Raw genomic sequence first — 7,331 nt, 5'->3', positions numbered from 1 at the left:
AGCAACATATACTTAGTTTTATCTGTGTTTACTTCTAGACCAACCTCCTTACTTGCATAAGTTAAAGTTTTTTTTTCTCTTTATGGTATCTATATTATCACCCAGTAGATTCACATCAGAATAGATCAACAGCTGATGTGTCCCCTTCAATATCAGTCCCTCCTGGTTTTCCTAGACCTTCCTAATGGCATATTCTAAAGTAAAGTTGAAAAGGAGTGGTGATAAAGCATCTCCTTCTTTAGATTATTCAGAATAGGGAAATTATCAGACAAATATCTACCTATACTGACTGTACAATACACTTCGTTTAAAAACATTTTAATCAGCCTGATTAGTTTCACGAGTATCCCTAACTCTATGAGAATATTGTACAATACTTCCCCCTTAACTGAATCATTTCTATTACCATTTTCTCCAGTTATCTGACAAATGCAAAAGAGCCAATCAGTAGTTGATCTGTTATGTTGAAACCCACACTGATAATCCCCAATAATTTCATCTCTGTATGGACGTAACATTGATACAAGAGTATTGAATAAAATTGTGTATGAAGTTGATAGCAGTAATATCCCCCAATAAACTNACTGATTCTAATGAACACTTCTTCATTTCTCACATAATCGGTCCAATCCCCCAATAAATTCTTCAGTCAGTTTCATCACCCTTCTTGTGAACTGGTACAATAATAGACACAATTTTTCCTTATGTCAAATAGAATTAATTAGCTTGTGGATCTTAGAATGTAATATTTAGCCTCCTGCTTGAATAAGTTCTGCTGGAATAGGTTCTGTCATTTATTCCTCTATACAGGTCTCTAATGTTCTTCTTCTTACTGTTCATTGCAAGCTCATCAATTTCGTCTTTCAGATATTCCCTCTTCTTATTCCTGAAATGCCTGCTGGTTTCGCGTCTTATATTGTTCAGATTATCCCCATTCATTTCGCTTTGATCATGTAACCACTGAAATTTGGGTTATGTTCTTTGATCTAATAATTTTGAACATTTTTCATCAAACCATGGCTTACGCTTCTTTAGTTCATAATAATCTAACTCTCCTTGGCAGAAACTCTCATTCCCAATCGTTGGATTGAAAATATCTTCCCTTCTTACTTTGGCATTGAAATATCCTAACAAAATTTTCATATGGTACTTCAGGAATTTATCAAATACATGTTCTAGTTATTCATAGAACCTGTCCTTTATTAATCAATTTTCTCTTCTGTTGGGGCGTGAATATTCAGAACGATGATATAACACCAACACAGGGTGCTGAGGAGAATATTTTGACCAAAGAAAGATGAAGTGAAGGGAGGTTGGAGAAAACTGCATATTGAGGAGCTTCGTAACCTGTACTCTTCTCCAAGTATATTTACAATGATCAAGTCAAGGAGGATGACGGGGGAAGGGCATGTAGCATGATGCCATGGACCATCTTCTTAAATGGGAAGCTTACATTTAATTATTCCAAATTACATTTTCCCTTCATTTGTATAACGCAGTGCCGATATGGTTTAAATGCTCGCATACTTGTAATACGAAAAAATTGGCGTGAGCTTTAAGGAAACAAACACTTAGGCTTCAACAACTTTTCCTACTGTAGTTCACCAGTGTCCTGTCCCTCAACGCATTGTCATGAGTTACAGTTATACCCGGGTGCAAACGTTAGCCATAAAAATGTATTTGTAATGCAGGAATAGAGCTCCATGTACATATTTCTTAAGCTCTGTCACTGAATGGAGGAAATCACGATCAGGCCGGGTGAAAGGCCTCGGTACCCTTTAGAGGGGAAGCCATGCTGAGTTTGAAAAAGTAAATGCCCATCCCTTTCCAGGAGAAGAAACCCGGCCTTCGCTTCCCCGGTATTCTGAAATATCACATTGTAAATGGTGCAGCTGGTGCTGGGAACAGGCTATAGACCTATCTTTGGGCTTACGCCACGACTTTGATAGCTCAACCAAACCCTGTGAAGATAACAGTACTCCTGACGTTTAGTGACAGAGTGCAGACAGAGTGCAGACAGAGTGCGGGAATCATTTGTATAGTTTCGCAGGCACAGCGTGCAATGTTTGCAACTGTCCGCAAATTAGTTTTAAGGCGTGTTGTTCCTGGGGTTTTAGTTGCAACTATCGCCGCATATACTAGGGAGAGAATACTTAATGGGTCATCAGAGAAACCTAAAAGGCGCAGCAGAAAGCCTAGAAACAAAAGGAAGAAGGAATGTCAGTAACATTCAAAACATTAGCCCTCATGTCGCAGTAATAATAAGCAAAAGTCATTGCTTTCTCCAATATTTTGAGGAAAAGAAAAGGGCTAAATGTGTCCACAATTTCTTCATTTTACTATGTTGGGTTTTCAGTGAACATGTTTCTCGTTGCAGCGTAATACTACGTATATGTCAACATTCACGCGGCTGGCTCTCTTACTTCAGACATTTCAAACATCAAGATGTGCATCAAGTAAGGTAAATATATTTAGAACACCATTTCTCTTTTAAGTTTTCAACTACTATAACATCAATATTATTTTAAGATTTCAGCTATAGACACCAATAATACAAACACTAAGTCACAGATTTTCGTGAAGCTTTGTCTTTTGAGACTTATTAATCCTGGTAGGTTTTAATTTCTTATCAGTAAAAACACGAACATGACGGCAGTGTGAACATCTGTCAGGTGGAAATAAGGACCACACCATTCAGCGCACGGTTTTCAGGGGCGTTCGCAAGAATTGCAAGAAGCACCTATTAGCTTCGTCATGTTTGTCTGCCTGTCTGTCTATCCGCATGAAACATTTCTTATCCCCCTTAATGGATATCCTTGGCAGTTTATATTGGAGAGTTTTACTAAAACTCTGGACAAAATTCGATTTTGGTTAAATCGGCTAAAAATACTAGATAAATTACACAATGACCCTAGAACATTTTTTTAGAATATCGCCCTCGGCTTTCTACTCCACTCAAAAGAGCACAGTGGGTTTGACATGGGAGCAAGTCGTGACAATCCCAATTGTTAATTTCACAGATAAAATATCTGAACGCACTTGAAATGCCAACAAAAATATGCATTTTTTTTTATTTTATGGTGAGTTTCATATTATGCAAATATGTTTTTAGAAAAAATGAAAAATTATGAAATGAGTCATCTTGTTACGAAAATTCATGTGGCGTTTACTTATTTGCATAAGGTTTATCTGAAGGCGCTATCAGTAGCTCAGAAAATAGAGGTCGAGTTGTGGGATTATTAGTGGAAAATTAATAACAGAGGATGTGGAAGCAATCGATCGTGGCCTAATTTGAGGAACTATATTGAGAATTGCGTTGGGAGACAGAAAAATGGGGAAAACCTTCAGTCGCGACAGCCAGTCTCCGGACTGCGATCTCAAAGCGGGACTTGCCGAATAAGAGGAAAGGTTGCTACTCACGAAATCATGACGCTGGGTAACGTTGTACGGGGGCACGTTGTAAGTGCATATTCTAATAGCAGAGCCAACTGCTTGTATTTTTAGCAGACCACCTTGTTCAAATTGATTTTCAGCTTCAAGGGGATGTACATTTATGGGAGATAAAGGACAAATCCCTGCATTAATATTAGTCTCTTGAGCAGATGCAAATAATCTATTCCCCTTGATAAAAGCTAGAGATAAGCTAATGACATAATTGGTTAAACGTGTCAGAATGTGAAGATAAGATAATGATAATTGTCCTTTTACTTAACAATATTATCTGTGGTAATTAGACAGGCTTCAGCTCCAAATGCATAAACATTTTTAATTGTAAGTGAATTCGAAGTATTCGACTGTTTAAATCTATCTATTTACGAAATAGGAAGCTTATCTTTTAATATAAAAATGAACCGGCCTTTGCTATCCAGAGTTTCAGTTTAATAAACAATGGAAGTATTTGTATTAATTATTTATAATTTTATTTCGCAGGAGGTTCTTCTACATGGCAAGAATAAACGATGTAAGTGCATTATTCCCCAATATGGTCGAGGTAAATCAAAAGAGAACATATATATATATATATATATCTCAAGCCGGGGAAAATGTTTTTTGTTTAACAACACAGTCTATGATTACTTATTTNGGAACTTGATAGACAATGGAAGGGACCAGTTGGCACACTATTTATACAGAAAATATTGGTTATCAATAGCATTTTAAGTAACTCTTGCTGTTTCCGAGATAATTAAAAGATAAGCATCAGATCACCTGCGAATTCCCAAACTCGTTCATTTTATTATCGGTTTAATATGGCATAACGACAGAAGCAAATAACCTGCGCAATAATTGAGCAGCAACTAACAGATGGCATTGGAGAGGTTCAAGGAAACTGAATTTCTCTGACACATCAGTTCTGCTACGCCGTGTTTAGAAGAAAATTATTTTTTTTTCTTACTCGAGAATTGAAAGAGTCCATGATTTTAGTATGATTAATTGATTAATACTTTTAAAGAAGACTCAGCTACACTGACTATTCTGCGAATGTTAAATAAATAAACAAATTTCATGGATCATAGTCTTTGAAAAGCCAGTAGTCGCTCAGCTAGTCAAGAAATCGCCCACTGTTTACGTAACCTAAAGGTTCATTACTGTATTCAGAAGAGCTTGCCACTGGTCCCTGTCCTAATCTGGCTGAATTCAGACCACATCCTCATATCCCACTTATATAAAATCCAATCTAGTATTATCATTACACTGACGAATGGGTTTTCCAGATGGTTTCTTCTGTCCAGGATTTAAAACGATTACGATGTGCCCATTTGTTATTTGTCTCACGTGTGGTTTATATTCCACTCTGCTCATCCTTGTTCACTTTGCGAAGAGATGATCTACACATGCATTCATTTGCCATATCGTTCAGTTTATGCGTAGAATTTCCTTCACTTTATATTTTAATTACAATTATCCTTCTGCTTCTCTTCCCGTCACCTTTTTAAATACACTCGTAATTAATTACAATACTCTGTAGATGGTCAGTTATCCGGCACGTGTTATGAGTGTAGTCTACGATGTACTCAAGGCGCACATACCCATCCTTCATAAGCGCCAAGATCGGACACACATCAGTATTTCATACAAATTATGATAGGCCGACACACTTTAAGCTGTTCGTTTATTTAAATACTCGTTGTCAATTTAATCATGTAGGATAGACTAATAAATGATACGGTAACCATGAACAGTGAACTGGAAATGATAACAAGATAAGCGGTCGTGGCACATTTTCAAATAGAATTTGCTTCGTTGGACTGAGAATTCCAGGGATGCCTTAGCCAGAACAATCGACCTCTGACGGAAATGAAGTGAACACCTCCAAAAAACAAAGCAGTATTGTTAATAATTGCACGTAAAGTGAATTTAAAAGAAGAGGTTTTGAAATTTCGGTTTTCATTTTGTATGGAGAGCATGGATCGGAGAGTGCTGAGAAGGCCGTCTGGATCTAAAACCAGTTATCTTCAACACTTCTCATCACTTTTATTGAAGAGTGATCGCATCACTTAGTTTGAGATGTGCAGGGTACATAGCGCTAATTAGGAAACAAAGGGTGTACATTGTATTTTGGCAGGGAAATCTCACAAAAATAGACCGTCTGTAAAACAGAAATGTAGATGGAAGCTTAAGTCGATAAGTTATACTGGGGAAAACCGGTTGTAGAAATGTGAACGGGATTGATATAGCTACGGATAAGGCACAATGACGCCGGTCACGGTAGCCGAGCGGTCTAAGGCATGCACTGTCTTCGTTCGCTCGGAAGCCGGGATCGTGGGTTCGGATCCCACTCGGGGCATGGATGTTTGTGTGCGTGTTTCTGTGTTTGTCGGCAGGTAGAGGCCTTGCGACGAGCTGATCACTCGCCCAAGGAGTCCTACCGAATGTGTAGGATCTAGAAAAACCGAAGTGAACGGAGAAGTTCATGGAGGTAGGCCTAGGCTCACTGGGGCTGTAGTGCCAAGGAAAAAAAAAAAGGCACAATGACGCGTTATTATGGAGATTATGATGAATATTCAGATTCCATACCAACAAGGGGACGTCTGAAATACTTCTCAGTCAGTATTACTGGGGATCATCAGTGTGGGTTTCGACATAACAGATCAACTACTGATCAGACTTTTTTTTTTGTATTCGTTAGATACTGGAGAAAAAATGAGAATACAGTGAGACAGTGCATCTGTTATTCATAGACTTCAAGAAAGCCTGTGGTTCAGTTAGGAGGGAAGTATTATACAATATGCTGATAGAATTCGAGGTAAAAATGAAAATAGTTAGGCTTACTAAAATGTAGTTACTATAGGATTCTGACGATGGTGTATAACACACTGATATATTGGGTTTTTGGACTTTATCCATGGAAAATTACTAAAATGTGTTTAAACGAAATATACAGTAAAGTCCATACAGGTGAACATCTGTCTGATAATTTTCCTATACAAACTAGTCTAAAACAAGGAGATGCTTTATCGCCATTTTTTTTCAACTTTGCTGTAGAATATACTATTAGGAAGGTCCAGGAAGACCAGGTGGGACTGAAATTTAATGCGACATATCAGCTGCTGGTCTATGCTGGTGATGTGAATTTACTGGGTGATAATGTAGATACCATAAGAAAAAAACACAGAAACTTTAATTGACGCAAGTAAAGAGGTTGGTCTAGAAGTAAACACAGAGAAAACTAAGTACACGTTGCTTTCTCGTCATCAGGATGCAGGGCAAAATCGTGACATAAATAAAGGTAGTTATCACATCCTTTCATAATGTGGCGCAGTTCAGATATTTTGGAAATACTATCATCATCAGTAATCTGTCAAGACGACAGGTCCACAGTCTCTTCCAAAACAATTCCTCCACTTAATGCGATCTACAGCTTTCTCCAACTGATCCAAATCGGTCCAACTGATCTTCTCCATCCTTCTCCAACACCACATTTCAAAACTTTCCAGATGTTTCTGATCTACTGCCCTAAGTGTCCATGTTTCAGCCCCATACAGAGCTATTCTCCAAATGTAGCATTTCACTAGTTTCTTCCTCAAATTTAAGTCCAATTTTCTGGTAAAAAGATTCTTCTTCTTGCTAAATGCAGCTTTTGCCATGGCAATCCTGGATTTAATTTCACTAGTACACCTTTCATCATCTGTTAACAAGCTACCCAAATATTTAAAACATTTCACATTCTCCAGTTGTTTTTGGTCTATCTTTATTGTGACTGGGGTTGGTTGTCTCGAAATTTTCATTACTTTTGTTTTCTCCACATTCATTTCCATGCCATAGCACCTTCCAATTTCAATTAGTCTATCAATCATGCCCTGTAGCACAGTTTCTTCCTTAGCCATTAA

The sequence above is a fragment of the Cryptotermes secundus genome, unplaced genomic scaffold (genome assembly GCF_002891405.2).
Source record: "Cryptotermes secundus unplaced genomic scaffold, Csec_1.0 scaffold559, whole genome shotgun sequence".
In the NCBI taxonomy this organism is placed as follows: Eukaryota; Metazoa; Arthropoda; class Insecta; order Blattodea; family Kalotermitidae; genus Cryptotermes; species Cryptotermes secundus.
Note: the sequence above shows the minus strand (reverse complement) of the source record.